The sequence below is a fragment of the Lissotriton vulgaris genome, unplaced genomic scaffold, assembly GCF_964263255.1.
Source record: "Lissotriton vulgaris unplaced genomic scaffold, aLisVul1.2 SCAFFOLD_714, whole genome shotgun sequence".
Classification (NCBI taxonomy): domain Eukaryota; kingdom Metazoa; phylum Chordata; class Amphibia; order Caudata; family Salamandridae; genus Lissotriton; species Lissotriton vulgaris.
The window spans coordinates 423,927-445,865 of record NW_028248223.1 but is presented as its reverse complement, the minus strand read 5'-3'; the positions used below and the strand labels follow the sequence as shown (position 1 = coordinate 445,865).

Genomic DNA, 21,939 nt, shown 5'->3' with positions numbered 1-21,939 from the left:
TGGACATTTCACATTTTTTATTTTCTACAGTCAAAGACAAACAGAATTGTATTACTTTTCTATTCTGTTCAACTTTTGCCCATTGAACTATGTTAGGGAAGTATGTTGCACAAAGGACTCAAGTAACGCTATGACTCTGTTGAACAGTACTTTTTATGTGAGATAAGATTTTACAATAAAAATTAAGATTTCCCTGTGAATGCAATCTCTTCTGTCAAAACGGAAAGCTCAACCTGGTACAGGTGGGTTGATGGTGTTATGCTTGTCAATCTGGACTCTGAAAACAGGGATCTAAGTACAAAGCTCAGTGGGACTTATCTAAACTTTACGATTTTGTTTCCATTCAGTTCTTAGAAGTATTAATTGGAAAAACATCTCATTTACTTATAAACTTGTACGTATCAACTTATATGTATGTATCTCCCTATATATCGCTATATGTCTATGTATATTTATCGGAAAATATAAATATATACATTATGAAAATACATATAATTAATAGAGGTGAAAATAATGAACAGTTGTTGCCTCTCCGCATTTGAAACATGAGCGCCTTCTCCTTCCTCTTCTATATGTCCTGAAATTGAGATAGTCACTTTTTAATCAATTTTGATCTAACAACATAGTTGATTTGTACAAAGCATATCATACGATCTGTGAATAATTTAAAAAAAAAAAATTAGATCAGTACCTTTGAGGCCTCCAAGCAAAAGCTTATATTTCATGATTGCAGATCGACTGTTGAAAATCAGCATGAGAAATGTTTTATTTCACAACTTCCATACTAATATACAAAAAACATTTCTACTATCTGATTGATGCCGTCATTGTGGTTCTCTAGGTTTGATTTAAGAAAACATCTCTTTCAAAATGTGCTATATTCGCCTTATCAATAGTGTGGAAATCTTCAAAAAGGAATGCTGGGAATCAGCCCTCTGAAATGCATTTGAGAAAAACAGGATAGGATTTTGTAATGTCACACTATTTTGTCTAGGAATGTGATGTAAAAGTATTATAAAGTTCGTATTTCTGTAACTTGTTCAAGCTGTTGGACATTTTGAAAGGAGTCAATATTTGTCTCTTTCAACCTACTGGTGTTGGATTAGAGCTATCAATAAACAAAGATGACAGAAATGGAAAAGGTCAAGAGTAGTAAAGAAGTACCTCAAAGAATTGGACTGGTACCTTTGCATGCAAAGTCCAAAGTGCCAACCATTGCTCTTTGGAGCCACCCATGTGAGAGACAGAGAAATGGATGTAGTAGTTTGGAAATGTAGAATGTTTTAATATTCTTCAGTCAAAGATTATCATTATTTTGTAAATTGCATGTCCTGATAAACGTTTGCACATTTAACACTGTTATGGAGAATGTAGCTGAAAAGAATCAAATCACATTATCGCTCTTTACACTATGAGCATTCAACTGAGATATCTTTTCATCAATGTAAGAAAAGCCCCCGCACTGATGCGCTCTCTTTTGTCTCAATGGAAAAAGCCCTCGTGTATGGCGGGGTTCCATGGTGTAATGGTTAGCACTCTGGACTCTGAATCCAGCGATCCGAGTTCAAATCTCGGTGGGACCTGCTTGAATTATGAGATTTAATATTTCACTAATTTCTTAGAATTTGGACTTGGAAAAACATAACGTCAAAGCTTTATGCTGAAACTTATCAACGTATAAGTATGTATCTATGTATACATGGCTATATCCATCTAGATAGCGATAATACAATATAAAGAAATGAATTAATCATAAACATAAGTACAGAAGCTGAAAACTAAAAACTGTTCTTTCCCATCCACAATTTGAGCAAGAGGTTCCTTTTCTTTCTCATCTGTATGATCAGTAATAAGATAGTTAATTTTGCTGATTTCTTATCTGACAACATTCTTGACTTACACAGTGCATTTAATTGTGCATTTCTTTGAAAGAGGAATTCAGATTAATACATCTGACATGTCTTTCGAAAGATTCTACTTCATGGTTATGGATTTACTTTAGAAAAACAGAGTGTAAATATCTGTGTCTCTGAATTTCAAGATTGTTATTTAAAAGTTCATCTCTTCTGCCCCCAAAATACACAATTTGATTCCTAAAGTTTTCTTTTAATGAAGGCTTTCCAATTAAAAAAGTTCCTTGTTCCCCTTATCAATAACAGTAAGATTTAAACAAGTAATATCTTGCATCAGCCCCTTGTGATGAGTTTGAGAAAACGGAGTCAGCTCACAAAATGTCTCATTATTTTGAGCCATTTAATTTCCATGTTTTCTAAAAGTTCTATAATTTGCTCACATCAAATAGACTTTTAAAATACAATCAATAAATTAATGTTTCACTCTACCCGTGTTAGATTTATGATATTTATGAATACACTTGACAGAAAAAGATTTGGTCATAAGTCATGAAAGTGGTCCCACCGAGATTTGAACTCGGATCCTTGGATTCAAAGTCCAAAGTGCTAACCATTACACCATGGATCCTCCCATGTGACAGGGGAGCAAATTGCTGCAGCAATGTGGACATTTCACATTTTTTATTTTCTACAGTCAAAGACAAACAGAATTGTATTACTTTTCTATTCTGTTCAACTTTTGCCCATTGAACTATGTTAGGGAAGTATGTTGCACAAAGGACTCAAGTAACGCTATGACTCTGTTGAACAGTACTTTTTATGTGAGATAAGATTTTGCAATAAAAATTAAGATTTCCCTGTGAATGCAATCTCTTCTGTCAAAACGGAAAGCTCAACCTGGTACAGGTGGGTTGATGGTGTTATGCTTGTCAATCTGGACTCTGAAAACAGGGATCTAAGTACAAAGCTCAGTAGGACTTATCTAAACTTTACGATTTTGTTTCCATTCAGTTCTTAGAAGTATTAATTGGAAAAACATCTCATTTACTTATAAACTTGTACGTATCAACTTATATGTATGTATCTCCCTATATATCGCTATATGTCTATGTATATTTATCGGAAAATATAAATATATACATTATGAAAATACATATAATTAATAGAGGTGAAAATAATGAACAGTTGTTGCCTCTCCGCATTTGAAACATGAGCGCCTTCTCCTTCCTCTTCTATATGTCCTGAAATTGAGATAGTCACTTTTTAATCAATTTTGATCTAACAACATAGTTGATTTGTACAAAGCATATCATACGATCTGTGAATAATTTAAAAAAGAAAATTAGATCAGTACCTTTGAGGCCTCCAAGCAAAAGCTTATATTTCATGATTGCAGATCGACTGTTGAAAATCAGCATGAGAAATGTTTTATTTCACAACTTCCATACTAATATACAAAAAACATTTCTGCTATCTGATTGATACCGTCATTGTGGTTCTCTAGGTTTGATTTAAGAAAACATCTCTTTCAAAATGTGCTATATTCGCTTTATCAATAGTGTGGAAATCTTCAAAAAGGAATGCTGGGAATCAGCCCTCTGAAATGCATTTGAGAAAAACAGGATAGGATTTTGTAATGTCACACTATTTTGTCTAGGAATGTGATGTAAAAGTATTATAAAGTTCGTATTTCTGTAACTTGTTCAAGCTGTTGGACATTTTGAAAGGAGTCAATATTTGTCTCTTTCAACCTACTGGTGTTGGATTAGAGCTATCAATAAACAAAGATGACAGAAATGGAAAAGGTCAAGAGTAGTAAAGAAGTACCTCAAAGAATTGGACTGGTACCTTTGCATGCAAAGTCCAAAGTGCCAACCATTGCTCTTTGGAGCCACCCATGTGAGAGACAGAGAAATGGATGTAGTAGTTTGGAAATGTAGAATGTTTTAATATTCTTCAGTCAAAGATTATCATTATTTTGTAAATTGCATGTCCTGATAAACGTTTGCACATTTAACACTGTTATGGAGAATGTAGCTGAAAAGAATCAAATCACATTATCGCTCTTTACACTATGAGCATTCAACTGAGATATCTTTTCATCAATGTAAGAAAAGCCCCCGCACTGATGCGCTCTCTTTTGTCTCAATGGAAAAAGCCCTCATGTATGGCGGGGTTCCATGGTGTAATGGTTAGCACTCTGGACTCTGAATCCAGCGATCCGAGTTCAAATCTCGGTGGGACCTGCTTGAATTATGAGATTTAATATTTCACTAATTTCTTAGAATTTGGACTTGGAAAAACATAACGTCAAAGCTTTATGCTGAAACTTATCAACGCATAAGTATGTATCTATGTATACATGGCTATATCCATCTAGATAGCGATAATACAATATAAAGAAATGAATTAATCATAAACATAAGTACAGAACCTGAAAACTAAAAACTGTTCTTTCCCATCCACAATTTGAGCAAGAGGTTCTTTTTCTTTCTCATCTGTATGATCAGTAATAAGATAGTTAATTTTGCTGATTTCTTATCTGACAACATTCTTGACTTACACAGTGCATTTAATTGTGCATTTCTTTGAAAGAGGAATTCAGATTAATACATCTGACATGTCTTTCGAAAGATTCTACTTCATGGTTATGGATTTACTTTAGAAAAACAGAGTGTAAATATCTGTGTGTCTGAATTTCAAGATTGTTATTTAAAAGTTCATCTCTTCTGCCCCCAAAATACACAATTTGATTCCTCAAGTTTTCTTTTAATGAAGGCTTTCCAATTAAAAAAGTTCATTGTTCCCCTTATCAATACCAGTAAGATTTAAACAAGTAATATCTTGCATCAGCCCCTTGTGATGAGTTTGAGAAAGCGGAGTCAGCTCACAAAATGTCTCATTATTTTGAGCCATTTAATTTCCATGTTTTCTAAAAGTTCTATAATTTGCTCACATCAAATAGACTTTTAAAATACAATCAATAAATTAATGTTTCACTCTACCCGTGTTAGATTTATGATATTTATGAATACACTTGACAGAAAAAGATTTGGTCATAAGTCATGAAAGTGGTCCCACCGAGATTTGAACTCGGATCCTTGGATTCAAAGTCCAAAGTGCTAACCATTACACCATGGAACCTCCCATGTGACAGGGGAGCAAATTGCTGCAGCAATGTGGACATTTCACATTTTTTATTTTCTACAGTCAAAGACAAACAGAATTGTATTACTTTTCTATTCTGTTCAACTTTTGCCCATTGAACTATGTTAGGGAAGTATGTTGCACAAAGGACTCAAGTAACGCTATGACTCTGTTGAACAGTACTTTTTATGTGAGATAAGATTTTGCAATAAAAATTAAGATTTCCCTGTGAATGCAATCTCTTCTGTCAAAACGGAAAGCTCAACCTGGTACAGGTGGGTTGATGGTGTTATGCTTGTCAATCTGGACTCTGAAAACAGGGATCTAAGTACAAAGCTCAGTGGGACTTATCTAAACTTTACGATTTTGTTTCCATTCAGTTCTTAGAAGTATTAATTGGAAAAACATCTCATTTACTTATAAACTTGTACGTATCAACTTATATGTATGTATCTCCCTATATATCGCTATATGTCTATGTATATTTATCGGAAAATATAAATATATACATTATGAAAATACATATAATTAATAGAGGTGAAAATAATGAACAGTTGTTGCCTCTCCGCATTTGAAACATGAGCGCCTTCTCCTTCCTCTTCTATATGTCCTGAAATTGAGATAGTCACTTTTTAATCAATTTTGATCTAACAACATAGTTGATTTGTACAAAGCATATCATACGATCTGTGAATAATTTAAAAAAGAAAATTAGATCAGTACCTTTGAGGCCTCCAAGCAAAAGCTTATATTTCATGATTGCAGATCGACTGTTGAAAATCAGCATGAGAAATGTTTTATTTCACAACTTCCATACTAATATACAAAAAACATTTCTACTATCTGATTGATACCGTCATTGTGGTTCTCTAGGTTTGATTTAAGAAAACATCTCTTTCAAAATGTGCTATATTCGCTTTATCAATAGTGTGGAAATCTTCAAAAAGGAATGCTGGGAATCAGCCCTCTGAAATGCATTTGAGAAAAACAGGATAGGATTTTGTAATGTCACACTATTTTGTCTAGGAATGTGATGTAAAAGTATTATAAAGTTCGTATTTCTGTAACTTGTTCAAGCTGTTGGACATTTTGAAAGGAGTCAATATTTGTCTCTTTCAACCTACTGGTGTTGGATTAGAGCTATCAATAAACAAAGATGACAGAAATGGAAAAGGTCAAGAGTAGTAAAGAAGTACCTCAAAGAATTGGACTGGTACCTTTGCATGCAAAGTCCAAAGTGCCAACCATTGCTCTTTGGAGCCACCCATGTGAGAGACAGAGAAATGGATGTAGTAGTTTGGAAATGTAGAATGTTTTAATATTCTTCAGTCAAAGATTATCATTATTTTGTAAATTGCATGTCCTGATAAACGTTTGCACATTTAACACTGTTATGGAGAATGTAGCTGAAAAGAATCAAATCACATTATCGCTCTTTACACTATGAGCATTCAACTGAGATATCTTTTCATCAATGTAAGAAAAGCCCCCGCACTGATGCGCTCTCTTTTGTCTCAATGGAAAAAGCCCTCATGTATGGCGGGGTTCCATGGTGTAATGGTTAGCACTCTGGACTCTGAATCCAGCGATCCGAGTTCAAATCTCGGTGGGACCTGCTTGAATTATGAGATTTAATATTTCACTAATTTCTTAGAATTTGGACTTGGAAAAACATAACGTCAAAGCTTTATACTGAAACTTATCAACGTATAAGTATGTATCTATGTATACATGGCTATATCCATCTAGATAGCGATAATACAATATAAAGAAATGAATTAATCATAAACATAAGTACAGAAGCTGAAAACTAAAAACTGTTCTTTCCCATCCACAATTTGAGCAAGAGGTTCCTTTTCTTTCTCATCTGTATGATCAGTAATAAGATAGTTAATTTTGCTGATTTCTTATCTGACAACATTCTTGACTTACACAGTGCATTTAATTGTGCATTTCTTTGAAAGAGGAATTCAGATTAATACATCTGACATGTCTTTCGAAAGATTCTACTTCATGGCTATGGATTTACTTTAGAAAAACAGAGTGTAAATATCTGTGTGTCTGAATTTCAAGATTGTTATTTAAAAGTTCATCTCTTCTGCCCCCAAAATACACAATTTGATTCCTAAAGTTTTCTTTTAATGAAGGCTTTCCAATTAAAAAAGTTCCTTGTTCCCCTTATCAATAACAGTAAGATTTAAACAAGTAATATCTTGCATCAGCCCCTTGTGATGAGTTTGAGAAAACAGAGTCAGCTCACAAAATGTCTCATTATTTTGAGCCATTTAATTTCCATGTTTTCTAAAAGTTCTATAATTTGCTCACATCAAATAGACTTTTAAAATACAATCAATAAATTAATGTTTCACTCTACCCGTGTTAGATTTATGATATTTATGAATACACTTGACAGAAAAAGATTTGGTCATAAGTCATGAAAGTGGTCCCACCGAGATTTGAACTCGGATCCTTGGATTCAAAGTCCAAAGTGCTAACCATTACACCATGGAACCTCCCATGTGACAGGGGAGCAAATTGCTGCAGCAATGTGGACATTTCACATTTTTTATTTTCTACAGTCAAAGACAAACAGAATTGTATTACTTTTCTATTCTGTTCAACTTTTGCCCATTGAACTATGTTAGGGAAGTATGTTGCACAAAGGACTCAAGTAACGCTATGACTCTGTTGAACAGTACTTTTTATGTGAGATAAGATTTTGCAATAAAAATTAAGATTTCCCTGTGAATGCAATCTCTTCTGTCAAAACGGAAAGCTCAACCTGGTACAGGTGGGTTGATGGTGTTATGCTTGTCAATCTGGACTCTGAAAACAGGGATCTAAGTACAAAGCTCAGTGGGACTTATCTAAACTTTACGATTTTGTTTCCATTCAGTTCTTAGAAGTATTAATTGGAAAAACATCTCATTTACTTATAAACTTGTACGTATCAACTTATATGTATGTATCTCCCTATATATCGCTATATGTCTATGTATATTTATCGGAAAATATAAATATATACATTATAAAAATACATATAATTAATAGGGGTGAAAATAATGAACAGTTGTTGCCTCTCCGCATTTGAAACATGAGCGCCTTCTCCTTCCTCTTCTATATGTCCTGAAATTGAGATAGTCACTTTTTAATCAATTTTGATCTAACAACATAGTTGATTTGTACAAAGCATATCATACGATCTGTGAATAATTTTAAAAAAGAAAATTAGATCAGTACCTTTGAGGCCTCCAAGCAAAAGCTTATATTTCATGATTGCAGATCGACTGTTGAAAATCAGCATGAGAAATGTTTTATTTCACAACTTCCATACTAATATACAAAAAACATTTCTACTATCTGAATGATACCGTCATTGTGGTTCTCTTGGTTTGATTTAAGAAAACATCTCTTTCAAAATGTGCTATATTCGCCTTATCAATAGTGTGGAAATCTTCAAAAAGGTATGCTGGGAATCAGCCCTCTGAAATGCATTTGAGAAAAACAGGATAGGATTTTGTAATGTCACACTATTTTGTCTAGGAATGTGATGTAAAAGTATTATAAAGTTCGTATTTCTGTAACTTGTTCAAGCTGTTGGACATTTTGAAAGGAGTCAATATTTGTCTCTTTCAACCTGCTGGTGTTGGATTGGAGCTATCAATAAACAAAGATGACAGAAATGGAAAAGGTCAAGGGTAGTAAAGAAGTACCTCAAAGAATTGGACTGGTACCTTTGCATGCAAAGTCCAAAGTGCCAACCATTGCTCTTTGGAGCCACCCATGTGAGAGACAGAGAAATGGATGTAGTAGTTTGGAAATGTAGAATGTTTTAATATTCTTCAGTCAAAGATGATCATTATTTTGTAAATTGCATGTCCTGATAAACGTTTGCACATTTAACACTGTTATGGAGAATGTAGCTGAAAAGAATCAAATCACATTATCGCTCTTTACACTATGAGCATTCAACTGAGATATCTTTTCATCAATGTAAGAAAAGCCCCCGCACTGATGCGCTCTCTTTTGTCTCAATGGAAAAAGCCCTCATGTATGGCGGGGTTCCATGGTGTAATGGTTAGCACTCTGGACTCTGAATCCAGCGATCCGAGTTCAAATCTCGGTGGGACCTGCTTGAATTATGAGATTTAATATTTCACTAATTTCTTAGAATTTGGACTTGGAAAAACATAACGTCAAAGCTTTATACTGAAACTTATCAACGTATAAGTATGTATCTATGTATACATGGCTATATCCATCTAGATAGCGATAATACAATATAAAGAAATGAATTAATCATAAACATAAGTACAGAAGCTGAAAACTAAAAACTGTTCTTTCCCATCCACAATTTGAGCAAGAGGTTCCTTTTCTTTCTCATCTGTATGATCAGTAATAAGATAGTTAATTTTGCTGATTTCTTATCTGACAACATTCTTGACTTACACAGTGCATTTAATTGTGCATTTCTTTGAAAGAGGAATTCAGATTAATACATCTGACATGTCTTTCGAAAGATTCTACTTCATGGTTATGGATTTACTTTAGAAAAACAGAGTGTAAATATCTGTGTGTCTGAATTTCAAGATTGTTATTTAAAAGTTCATCTCTTCTGCCCCCAAAATACACAATTTGATTCCTAAAGTTTTCTTTTAATGAAGGCTTTCCAATTAAAAAAGTTCCTTGTTCCCCTTATCAATAACAGTAAGATTTAAACAAGTAATATCTTGCATCAGCCCCTTGTGATGAGTTTGAGAAAACAGAGTCAGCTCACAAAATGTCTCATTATTTTGAGCCATTTAATTTCCATGTTTTCTAAAAGTTCTATAATTTGCTCACATCAAATAGACTTTTAAAATACAATCAATAAATTAATGTTTCACTCTACCCGTGTTAGATTTATGATATTTATGAATACACTTGACAGAAAAAGATTTGGTCATAAGTCATGAAAGTGGTCCCACCGAGATTTGAACTCGGATCCTTGGATTCAAAGTCCAAAGTGCTAACCATTACACCATGGAACCTCCCATGTGACAGGGGAGCAAATTGCTGCAGCAATGTGGACATTTCACATTTTTTATTTTCTACAGTCAAAGACAAACAGAATTGTATTACTTTTCTATTCTGTTCAACTTTTGCCCATTGAACTATGTTAGGGAAGTATGTTGCACAAAGGACTCAAGTAACGCTATGACTCTGTTGAACAGTACTTTTTATGTGAGATAAGATTTTGCAATAAAAATTAAGATTTCCCTGTGAATGCAATCTCTTCTGTCAAAACGGAAAGCTCAACCTGATACAGGTGGGTTGATGGTGTTATGCTTGTCAATCTGGACTCTGAAAACAGGGATCTAAGTACAAAGCTCAGTGGGACTTATCTAAACTTTACGATTTTGTTTCCATTCAGTTCTTAGAAGTATTAATTGGAAAAACATCTCATTTACTTATAAACTTGTACGTATCAACTTATATGTATGTATCTCCCTATATATCGCTATATGTCTATGTATATTTATCGGAAAATATAAATATATACATTATAAAAATACATATAATTAATAGAGGTGAAAATAATGAACAGTTGTTGCCTCTCCGCATTTGAAACATGAGCGCCTTCTCCTTCCTCTTCTATATGTCCTGAAATTGAGATAGTCACTTTTTAATCAATTTTGATCTAACAACATAGTTGATTTGTACAAAGCATATCATACGATCTGTGAATAATTTAAAAAAAGAAAATTAGATCAGTACCTTTGAGGCCTCCAAGCAAAAGCTTATATTTCATGATTGCAGATCGACTGTTGAAAATCAGCATGAGAAATGTTTTATTTCACAACTTCCATACTAATATACAAAAAACATTTCTACTATCTGAATGATACTGTCACTGTGGTTCTCTTGGTTTCATTTAAGAAAACATCTCTTTCAAAATGTGCTATATTCGCCTTATCAATAGTGTGGAAATCTTCAAAAAGGTATGCTGGGAATCAGCCCTCTGAAATGCATTTGAGAAAAACAGGATAGGATTTTGTAATGTCACACTATTTTGTCTAGGAATGTGATGTAAAAGTATTATAAAGTTCGTATTTCTGTAACTTGTTCAAGCTGTTGGACATTTTGAAAGGAGTCAATATTTGTCTCTTTCAACCTGCTGGTGTTGGATTGGAGCTATCAATAAACAAAGATGACAGAAATGGAAAAGGTCAAGAGTAGTAAAGAAGTACCTCAAAGAATTGGACTGGTACCTTTGCATGCAAAGTCCAAAGTGCCAACCATTGCTCTTTGGAGCCACCCATGTGAGAGACAGAGAAATGGATGTAGTAGTTTGGAAATGTAGAATGTTTTAATATTCTTCAGTCAAAGATGATCATTATTTTGTAAATTGCATGTCCTGATAAACGTTTGCACATTTAACACTGTTATGGAGAATGTAGCTGAAAAGAATCAAATCACATTATCGCTCTTTACACTATGAGCATTCAACTGAGATATCTTTTCATCAATGTAAGAAAAGCCCCCGCACTGATGCGCTCTCTTTTGTCTCAATGGAAAAAGCCCTCATGTATGGCGGGGTTCCATGGTGTAATGGTTAGCACTCTGGACTCTGAATCCAGCGATCCGAGTTCAAATCTCGGTGGGACCTGCTTGAATTATGAGATTTAATATTTCACTAATTTCTTAGAATTTGGACTTGGAAAAACATAACGTCAAAGCTTTATGCTGAAACTTATCAACGCATAAGTATGTATCTATGTATACATGGCTATATCCATCTAGATAGCGATAATACAATATAAAGAAATGAATTAATCATAAACATAAGTACAGAACCTGAAAACTAAAAACTGTTCTTTCCCATCCACAATTTGAGCAAGAGGTTCTTTTTCTTTCTCATCTGTATGATCAGTAATAAGATAGTTAATTTTGCTGATTTCTTATCTGACAACATTCTTGACTTACACAGTGCATTTAATTGTGCATTTCTTTGAAAGAGGAATTCAGATTAATACATCTGACATGTCTTTCGAAAGATTCTACTTCATGGTTATGGATTTACTTTAGAAAAACAGAGTGTAAATATCTGTGTGTCTGAATTTCAAGATTGTTATTTAAAAGTTCATCTCTTCTGCCCCCAAAATACACAATTTGATTCCTCAAGTTTTCTTTTAATGAAGGCTTTCCAATTAAAAAAGTTCATTGTTCCCCTTATCAATACCAGTAAGATTTAAACAAGTAATATCTTGCATCAGCCCCTTGTGATGAGTTTGAGAAAGCGGAGTCAGCTCACAAAATGTCTCATTATTTTGAGCCATTTAATTTCCATGTTTTCTAAAAGTTCTATAATTTGCTCACATCAAATAGACTTTTAAAATACAATCAATAAATTAATGTTTCACTCTACCCGTGTTAGATTTATGATATTTATGAATACACTTGACAGAAAAAGATTTGGTCATAAGTCATGAAAGTGGTCCCACCGAGATTTGAACTCGGATCCTTGGATTCAAAGTCCAAAGTGCTAACCATTACACCATGGAACCTCCCATGTGACAGGGGAGCAAATTGCTGCAGCAATGTGGACATTTCACATTTTTTATTTTCTACAGTCAAAGACAAACAGAATTGTATTACTTTTCTATTCTGTTCAACTTTTGCCCATTGAACTATGTTAGGGAAGTATGTTGCACAAAGGACTCAAGTAACGCTATGACTCTGTTGAACAGTACTTTTTATGTGAGATAAGATTTTGCAATAAAAATTAAGATTTCCCTGTGAATGCAATCTCTTCTGTCAAAACGGAAAGCTCAACCTGGTACAGGTGGGTTGATAGTGTTATGCTTGTCAATCTGGACTCTGAAAACAGGGATCTAAGTACAAAGCTCAGTGGGACTTATCTAAACTTTACGATTTTGTTTCCATTCAGTTCTTAGAAGTATTAATTGGAAAAACATCTCATTTACTTATAAACTTGTACGTATCAACTTATATGTATGTATCTCCCTATATATCGCTATATGTCTATGTATATTTATCGGAAAATATAAATATATACATTATGAAAATACATATAATTAATAGAGGTGAAAATAATGAACAGTTGTTGCCTCTCCGCATTTGAAACATGAGCGCCTTCTCCTTCCTCTTCTATATGTCCTGAAATTGAGATAGTCACTTTTTAATCAATTATGATCTAACAACATAGTTGATTTGTACAAAGCATATCATACGATCTGTGAATAATTTAAAAAAGAAAATTAGATCAGTACCTTTGAGGCCTCCAAGCAAAAGCTTATATTTCATGATTGCAGATCGACTGTTGAAAATCAGCATGAGAAATGTTTTATTTCACAACTTCCATACTAATATACAAAAAACATTTCTACTATCTGATTGATACCGTCATTGTGGTTCTCTAGGTTTGATTTAAGAAAACATCTCTTTCAAAATGTGCTATATTCGCCTTATCAATAGTGTGGAAATCTTCAAAAAGGAATGCTGGGAATCAGCCCTCTGAAATGCATTTGAGAAAAACAGGATAGGATTTTGTAATGTCACACTATTTTGTCTAGGAATGTGATGTAAAAGTATTATAAAGTTCGTATTTCTGTAACTTGTTCAAGCTGTTGGACATTTTGAAAGGAGTCAATATTTGTCTCTTTCAACCTACTGGTGTTGGATTAGAGCTATCAATAAACAAAGATGACAGAAATGGAAAAGGTCAAGAGTAGTAAAGAAGTACCTCAAAGAATTGGACTGGTACCTTTGCATGCAAAGTCCAAAGTGCCAACCATTGCTCTTTGGAGCCACCCATGTGAGAGACAGAGAAATGGATGTAGTAGTTTGGAAATGTAGAATGTTTTAATATTCTTCAGTCAAAGATTATCATTATTTTGTAAATTGCATGTCCTGATAAACGTTTGCACATTTAACACTGTTATGGAGAATGTAGCTGAAAAGAATCAAATCACATTATCGCTCTTTACACTATGAGCATTCAACTGAGATATCTTTTCATCAATGTAAGAAAAGCCCCCGCACTGATGCGCTCTCTTTTGTCTCAATGGAAAAAGCCCTCATGTATGGCGGGGTTCCATGGTGTAATGGTTAGCACTCTGGACTCTGAATCCAGCGATCCGAGTTCAAATCTCGGTGGGACCTGCTTGAATTATGAGATTTAATATTTCACTAATTTCTTAGAATTTGGACTTGGAAAAACATAACGTCAAAGCTTTATACTGAAACTTATCAACGTATAAGTATGTATCTATGTATACATGGCTATATCCATCTAGATAGCGATAATACAATATAAAGAAATGAATTAATCATAAACATAAGTACAGAAGCTGAAAACTAAAAACTGTTCTTTCCCATCCACAATTTGAGCAAGAGGTTCCTTTTCTTTCTCATCTGTATGATCAGTAATAAGATAGTTAATTTTGCTGATTTCTTATCTGACAACATTCTTGACTTACACAGTGCATTTAATTGTGCATTTCTTTGAAAGAGGAATTCAGATTAATACATCTGACATGTCTTTCGAAAGATTCTACTTCATGGTTATGGATTTACTTTAGAAAAACAGAGTGTAAATATCTGTGTGTCTGAATTTCAAGATTGTTATTTAAAAGTTCATCTCTTCTGCCCCCAAAATACACAATTTGATTCCTAAAGTTTTCTTTTAATGAAGGCTTTCCAATTAAAAAAGTTCCTTGTTCCCCTTATCAATAACAGTAAGATTTAAACAAGTAATATCTTGCATCAGCCCCTTGTGATGAGTTTGAGAAAACAGAGTCAGCTCACAAAATGTCTCATTATTTTGAGCCATTTAATTTCCATGTTTTCTAAAAGTTCTATAATTTGCTCACATCAAATAGACTTTTAAAATACAATCAATAAATTAATGTTTCACTCTACCCGTGTTAGATTTATGATATTTATGAATACACTTGACAGAAAAAGATTTGGTCATAAGTCATGAAAGTGGTCCCACCGAGATTTGAACTCGGATCCTTGGATTCAAAGTCCAAAGTGCTAACCATTACACCATGGAACCTCCCATGTGACAGGGGAGCAAATTGCTGCAGCAATGTGGACATTTCACATTTTTTATTTTCTACAGTCAAAGACAAACAGAATTGTATTACTTTTCTATTCTGTTCAACTTTTGCCCATTGAACTATGTTAGGGAAGTATGTTGCACAAAGGACTCAAGTAACGCTATGACTCTGTTGAACAGTACTTTTTATGTGAGATAAGATTTTGCAATAAAAATTAAGATTTCCCTGTGAATGCAATCTCTTCTGTCAAAACGGAAAGCTCAACCTGATACAGGTGGGTTGATGGTGTTATGCTTGTCAATCTGGACTCTGAAAACAGGGATCTAAGTACAAAGCTCAGTGGGACTTATCTAAACTTTACGATTTTGTTTCCATTCAGTTCTTAGAAGTATTAATTGGAAAAACATCTCATTTACTTATAAACTTGTACGTATCAACTTATATGTATGTATCTCCCTATATATCGCTATATGTCTATGTATATTTATCGGAAAATATAAATATATACATTATAAAAATACATATAATTAATAGAGGTGAAAATAATGAACAGTTGTTGCCTCTCCGCATTTGAAACATGAGCGCCTTCTCCTTCCTCTTCTATATGTCCTGAAATTGAGATAGTCACTTTTTAATCAATTTTGATCTAACAACATAGTTGATTTGTACAAAGCATATCATACGATCTGTGAATAATTTTAAAAAAGAAAATTAGATCAGTACCTTTGAGGCCTCCAAGCAAAAGCTTATATTTCATGATTGCAGATCGACTGTTGAAAATCAGCATGAGAAATGTTTTATTTCACAACTTCCATACTAATATACAAAAAACATTTCTACTATCTGAATGATACTGTCACTGTGGTTCTCTTGGTTTCATTTAAGAAAACATCTCTTTCAAAATGTGCTATATTCGCCTTATCAATAGTGTGGAAATCTTCAAAAAGGTATGCTGGGAATCAGCCCTCTGAAATGCATTTGAGAAAAACAGGATAGGATTTTGTAATGTCACACTATTTTGTCTAGGAATGTGATGTAAAAGTATTATAAAGTTCGTATTTCTGTAACTTGTTCAAGCTGTTGGACATTTTGAAAGGAGTCAATATTTGTCTCTTTCAACCTGCTGGTGTTGGATTGGAGCTATCAATAAACAAAGATGACAGAAATGGAAAAGGTCAAGAGTAGTAAAGAAGTACCTCAAAGAATTGGACTGGTACCTTTGCATGCAAAGTCCAAAGTGCCAACCATTGCTCTTTGGAGCCACCCATGTGAGAGACAGAGAAATGGATGTAGTAGTTTGGAAATGTAGAATGTTTTAATATTCTTCAGTCAAAGATGATCATTATTTTGTAAATTGCATGTCCTGATAAACGTTTGCACATTTAACACTGTTATGGAGAATGTAGCTGAAAAGAATCAAATCACATTATCGCTCTTTACACTATGAGCATTCAACTGAGATATCTTTTCATCAATGTAAGAAAAGCCCCCGCACTGATGCGCTCTCTTTTGTCTCAATGGAAAAAGCCCTCATGTATGGCGGGGTTCCATGGTGTAATGGTTAGCACTCTGGACTCTGAATCCAGCGATCCGAGTTCAAATCTCGGTGGGACCTGCTTGAATTATGAGATTTAATATTTCACTAATTTCTTAGAATTTGGACTTGGAAAAACATAACGTCAAAGCTTTATGCTGAAACTTATCAACGCATAAGTATGTATCTATGTATACATGGCTATATCCATCTAGATAGCGATAATACAATATAAAGAAATGAATTAATCATAAACATAAGTACAGAACCTGAAAACTAAAAACTGTTCTTTCCCATCCACAATTTGAGCAAGAGGTTCTTTTTCTTTCTCATCTGTATGATCAGTAATAAGATAGTTAATTTTGCTGATTTCTTATCTGACAACATTCTTGACTTACACAGTGCATTTAATTGTGCATTTCTTTGAAAGAGGAATTCAGATTAATACATCTGACATGTCTTTCGAAAGATTCTACTTCATGGTTATGGATTTACTTTAGAAAAACAGAGTGTAAATATCTGTGTGTCTGAATTTCAAGATTGTTATTTAAAAGTTCATCTCTTCTGCCCCCAAAATACACAATTTGATTCCTCAAGTTTTCTTTTAATGAAGGCTTTCCAATTAAAAAAGTTCATTGTTCCCCTTATCAATACCAGTAAGATTTAAACAAGTAATATCTTGCATCAGCCCCTTGTGATGAGTTTGAGAAAGCGGAGTCAGCTCACAAAATGTCTCATTATTTTGAGCCATTTAATTTCCATGTTTTCTAAAAGTTCTATAATTTGCTCACATCAAATAGACTTTTAAAATACAATCAATAAATTAATGTTTCACTCTACCCGTGTTAGATTTATGATATTTATGAATACACTTGACAGAAAAAGATTTGGTCATAAGTCATGAAAGTGGTCCCACCGAGATTTGAACTCGGATCCTTGGATTCAAAGTCCAAAGTGCTAACCATTACACCATGGAACCTCCCATGTGACAGGGGAGCAAATTGCTGCAGCAATGTGGACATTTCACATTTTTTATTTTCTACAGTCAAAGACAAACAGAATTGTATTACTTTTCTATTCTGTTCAACTTTTGCCCATTGAACTATGTTAGGGAAGTATGTTGCACAAAGGACTCAAGTAACGCTATGACTCTGTTGAACAGTACTTTTTATGTGAGATAAGATTTTGCAATAAAAATTAAGATTTCCCTGTGAATGCAATCTCTTCTGTCAAAACGGAAAGCTCAACCTGGTACAGGTGGGTTGATGGTGTTATGCTTGTCAATCTGGACTCTGAAAACAGGGATCTAAGTACAAAGCTCAGTGGGACTTATCTAAACTTTACGATTTTGTTTCCATTCAGTTCTTAGAAGTATTAATTGGAAAAACATCTCATTTACTTATAAACTTGTACGTATCAACTTATATGTATGTATCTCCCTATATATCGCTATATGTCTATGTATATTTATCGGAAAATATAAATATATACATTATGAAAATACATATAATTAATAGAGGTGAAAATAATGAACAGTTGTTGCCTCTCCGCATTTGAAACATGAGCGCCTTCTCCTTCCTCTTCTATATGTCCTGAAATTGAGATAGTCACTTTTTAATCAATTATGATCTAACAACATAGTTGATTTGTACAAAGCATATCATACGATCTGTGAATAATTTAAAAAAGAAAATTAGATCAGTACCTTTGAGGCCTCCAAGCAAAAGCTTATATTTCATGATTGCAGATCGACTGTTGAAAATCAGCATGAGAAATGTTTTATTTCACAACTTCCATACTAATATACAAAAAACATTTCTACTATCTGATTGATACCGTCATTGTGGTTCTCTAGGTTTGATTTAAGAAAACATCTCTTTCAAAATGTGCTATATTCGCCTTATCAATAGTGTGGAAATCTTCAAAAAGGAATGCTGGGAATCAGCCCTCTGAAATGCATTTGAGAAAAACAGGATAGGATTTTGTAATGTCACACTATTTTGTCTAGGAATGTGATGTAAAAGTATTATAAAGTTCGTATTTCTGTAACTTGTTCAAGCTGTTGGACATTTTGAAAGGAGTCAATATTTGTCTCTTTCAACCTACTGGTGTTGGATTAGAGCTATCAATAAACAAAGATGACAGAAATGGAAAAGGTCAAGAGTAGTAAAGAAGTACCTCAAAGAATTGGACTGGTACCTTTGCATGCAAAGTCCAAAGTGCCAACCATTGCTCTTTGGAGCCACCCATGTGAGAGACAGAGAAATGGATGTAGTAGTTTGGAAATGTAGAATGTTTTAATATTCTTCAGTCAAAGATTATCATTATTTTGTAAATTGCATGTCCTGATAAACGTTTGCACATTTAACACTGTTATGGAGAATGTAGCTGAAAAGAATCAAATCACATTATCGCTCTTTACACTATGAGCATTCAACTGAGATATCTTTTCATCAATGTAAGAAAAGCCCCCGCACTGATGCGCTCTCTTTTGTCTCAATGGAAAAAGCCCTCATGTATGGCGGGGTTCCATGGTGTAATGGTTAGCACTCTGGACTCTGAATCCAGCGATCCGAGTTCAAATCTCGGTGGGACCTGCTTGAATTATGAGATTTAATATTTCACTAATTTCTTAGAATTTGGACTTGGAAAAACATAACGTCAAAGCTTTATACTGAAACTTATCAACGTATAAGTATGTATCTATGTATACATGGCTATATCCATCTAGATAGCGATAATACAATATAAAGAAATGAATTAATCATAAACATAAGTACAGAAGCTGAAAACTAAAAACTGTTCTTTCCCATCCACAATTTGAGCAAGAGGTTCCTTTTCTTTCTCATCTGTATGATCAGTAATAAGATAGTTAATTTTGCTGATTTCTTATCTGACAACATTCTTGACTTACACAGTGCATTTAATTGTGCATTTCTTTGAAAGAGGAATTCAGATTAATACATCTGACATGTCTTTCGAAAGATTCTACTTCATGGTTATGGATTTACTTTAGAAAAACAGAGTGTAAATATCTGTGTGTCTGAATTTCAAGATTGTTATTTAAAAGTTCATCTCTTCTGCCCCCAAAATACACAATTTGATTCCTAAAGTTTTCTTTTAATGAAGGCTTTCCAATTAAAAAAGTTCCTTGTTCCCCTTATCAATAACAGTAAGATTTAAACAAGTAATATCTTGCATCAGCCCCTTGTGATGAGTTTGAGAAAACAGAGTCAGCTCACAAAATGTCTCATTATTTTGAGCCATTTAATTTCCATGTTTTCTAAAAGTTCTATAATTTGCTCACATCAAATAGACTTTTAAAATACAATCAATAAATTAATGTTTCACTCTACCCGTGTTAGATTTATGATATTTATGAATACACTTGACAGAAAAAGATTTGGTCATAAGTCATGAAAGTGGTCCCACCGAGATTTGAACTCGGATCCTTGGATTCAAAGTCCAAAGTGCTAACCATTACACCATGGAACCTCCCATGTGACAGGGGAGCAAATTGCTGCAGCAATGTGGACATTTCACATTTTTTATTTTCTACAGTCAAAGACAAACAGAATTGTATTACTTTTCTATTCTGTTCAACTTTTGCCCATTGAACTATGTTAGGGAAGTATGTTGCACAAAGGACTCAAGTAACGCTATGACTCTGTTGAACAGTACTTTTTATGTGAGATAAGATTTTGCAATAAAAATTAAGATTTCCCTGTGAATGCAATCTCTTCTGTCAAAACGGAAAGCTCAACCTGATACAGGTGGGTTGATGGTGTTATGCTTGTCAATCTGGACTCTGAAAACAGGGATCTAAGTACAAAGCTCAGTGGGACTTATCTAAACTTTACGATTTTGTTTCCATTCAGTTCTTAGAAGTATTAATTGGAAAAACATCTCATTTACTTATAAACTTGTACGTATCAACTTATATGTATGTATCTCCCTATATATCGCTATATGTCTATGTATATTTATCGGAAAATATAAATATATACATTATAAAAATACATATAATTAATAGAGGTGAAAATAATGAACAGTTGTTGCCTCTCCGCATTTGAAACATGAGCGCCTTCTCCTTCCTCTTCTATATGTCCTGAAATTGAGATAGTCACTTTTTAATCAATTTTGATCTAACAACATAGTTGATTTGTACAAAGCATATCATACGATCTGTGAATAATTTTAAAAAAGAAAATTAGATCAGTACCTTTGAGGCCTCCAAGCAAAAGCTTATATTTCATGATTGCAGATCGACTGTTGAAAATCAGCATGAGAAATGTTTTATTTCACAACTTCCATACTAATATACAAAAAACATTTCTACTATCTGAATGATACTGTCACTGTGGTTCTCTTGGTTTCATTTAAGAAAACATCTCTTTCAAAATGTGCTATATTCGCCTTATCAATAGTGTGGAAATCTTCAAAAAGGTATGCTGGGAATCAGCCCTCTGAAATGCATTTGAGAAAAACAGGATAGGATTTTGTAATGTCACACTATTTTGTCTAGGAATGTGATGTAAAAGTATTATAAAGTTCGTATTTCTGTAACTTGTTCAAGCTGTTGGACATTTTGAAAGGAGTCAATATTTGTCTCTTTCAACCTGCTGGTGTTGGATTGGAGCTATCAATAAACAAAGATGACAGAAATGGAAAAGGTCAAGAGTAGTAAAGAAGTACCTCAAAGAATTGGACTGGTACCTTTGCATGCAAAGTCCAAAGTGCCAACCATTGCTCTTTGGAGCCACCCATGTGAGAGACAGAGAAATGGATGTAGTAGTTTGGAAATGTAGAATGTTTTAATATTCTTCAGTCAAAGATGATCATTATTTTGTAAATTGCATGTCCTGATAAACGTTTGCACATTTAACACTGTTATGGAGAATGTAGCTGAAAAGAATCAAATCACATTATCGCTCTTTACACTATGAGCATTCAACTGAGATATCTTTTCATCAATGTAAGAAAAGCCCCCGCACTGATGCGCTCTCTTTTGTCTCAATGGAAAAAGCCCTCATGTATGGCGGGGTTCCATGGTGTAATGGTTAGCACTCTGGACTCTGAATCCAGCGATCCGAGTTCAAATCTCGGTGGGACCTGCTTGAATTATGAGATTTAATATTTCACTAATTTCTTAGAATTTGGACTTGGAAAAACATAACGTCAAAGCTTTATGCTGAAACTTATCAACGCATAAGTATGTATCTATGTATACATGGCTATATCCATCTAGATAGCGATAATACAATATAAAGAAATGAATTAATCATAAACATAAGTACAGAACCTGAAAACTAAAAACTGTTCTTTCCCATCCACAATT

At 33.7% G+C, this 21,939-nt stretch overlaps 16 non-coding genes across 16 annotated transcripts; 9 read left to right on the top strand and 7 right to left on the bottom strand.

Moving 5' to 3' along the window:
• The first annotated feature begins 1,511 nt into the window (after window positions 1-1,511).
• On the top strand, window positions 1,512-1,583 carry TRNAQ-CUG (transfer RNA glutamine (anticodon CUG)). The gene has a single exon. It is a non-coding gene; the product is annotated as a tRNA-Gln (tRNA).
• Window positions 1,584-4,027: 2,444 nt separating this feature from the next.
• TRNAQ-CUG (transfer RNA glutamine (anticodon CUG)) lies at window positions 4,028-4,099 on the top strand. Its single transcript has one exon. It is a non-coding gene; the product is annotated as a tRNA-Gln (tRNA).
• Window positions 4,100-4,925: 826 nt separating this feature from the next.
• Window positions 4,926-4,997, bottom strand: TRNAQ-UUG (transfer RNA glutamine (anticodon UUG)). The gene has a single exon. It is a non-coding gene; the product is annotated as a tRNA-Gln (tRNA).
• Window positions 4,998-6,543: 1,546 nt separating this feature from the next.
• TRNAQ-CUG (transfer RNA glutamine (anticodon CUG)) lies at window positions 6,544-6,615 on the top strand. The gene has a single exon. It is a non-coding gene; the product is annotated as a tRNA-Gln (tRNA).
• Window positions 6,616-7,441: 826 nt separating this feature from the next.
• On the bottom strand, window positions 7,442-7,513 carry TRNAQ-UUG (transfer RNA glutamine (anticodon UUG)). Its single transcript has one exon. It is a non-coding gene; the product is annotated as a tRNA-Gln (tRNA).
• A 1,547-nt stretch (window positions 7,514-9,060) lies between these two features.
• Window positions 9,061-9,132, top strand: TRNAQ-CUG (transfer RNA glutamine (anticodon CUG)). Its single transcript has one exon. It is a non-coding gene; the product is annotated as a tRNA-Gln (tRNA).
• An 826-nt stretch (window positions 9,133-9,958) lies between these two features.
• On the bottom strand, window positions 9,959-10,030 carry TRNAQ-UUG (transfer RNA glutamine (anticodon UUG)). Its single transcript has one exon. It is a non-coding gene; the product is annotated as a tRNA-Gln (tRNA).
• Window positions 10,031-11,577: 1,547 nt separating this feature from the next.
• Window positions 11,578-11,649, top strand: TRNAQ-CUG (transfer RNA glutamine (anticodon CUG)). Its single transcript has one exon. It is a non-coding gene; the product is annotated as a tRNA-Gln (tRNA).
• Window positions 11,650-12,475: 826 nt separating this feature from the next.
• TRNAQ-UUG (transfer RNA glutamine (anticodon UUG)) lies at window positions 12,476-12,547 on the bottom strand. The gene has a single exon. It is a non-coding gene; the product is annotated as a tRNA-Gln (tRNA).
• A 1,546-nt stretch (window positions 12,548-14,093) lies between these two features.
• TRNAQ-CUG (transfer RNA glutamine (anticodon CUG)) lies at window positions 14,094-14,165 on the top strand. The gene has a single exon. It is a non-coding gene; the product is annotated as a tRNA-Gln (tRNA).
• An 826-nt stretch (window positions 14,166-14,991) lies between these two features.
• Window positions 14,992-15,063, bottom strand: TRNAQ-UUG (transfer RNA glutamine (anticodon UUG)). Its single transcript has one exon. It is a non-coding gene; the product is annotated as a tRNA-Gln (tRNA).
• Window positions 15,064-16,610: 1,547 nt separating this feature from the next.
• On the top strand, window positions 16,611-16,682 carry TRNAQ-CUG (transfer RNA glutamine (anticodon CUG)). Its single transcript has one exon. It is a non-coding gene; the product is annotated as a tRNA-Gln (tRNA).
• An 826-nt stretch (window positions 16,683-17,508) lies between these two features.
• On the bottom strand, window positions 17,509-17,580 carry TRNAQ-UUG (transfer RNA glutamine (anticodon UUG)). The gene has a single exon. It is a non-coding gene; the product is annotated as a tRNA-Gln (tRNA).
• A 1,546-nt stretch (window positions 17,581-19,126) lies between these two features.
• On the top strand, window positions 19,127-19,198 carry TRNAQ-CUG (transfer RNA glutamine (anticodon CUG)). The gene has a single exon. It is a non-coding gene; the product is annotated as a tRNA-Gln (tRNA).
• An 826-nt stretch (window positions 19,199-20,024) lies between these two features.
• TRNAQ-UUG (transfer RNA glutamine (anticodon UUG)) lies at window positions 20,025-20,096 on the bottom strand. The gene has a single exon. It is a non-coding gene; the product is annotated as a tRNA-Gln (tRNA).
• Window positions 20,097-21,643: 1,547 nt separating this feature from the next.
• On the top strand, window positions 21,644-21,715 carry TRNAQ-CUG (transfer RNA glutamine (anticodon CUG)). Its single transcript has one exon. It is a non-coding gene; the product is annotated as a tRNA-Gln (tRNA).
• Window positions 21,716-21,939: the final 224 nt, after the last annotated feature.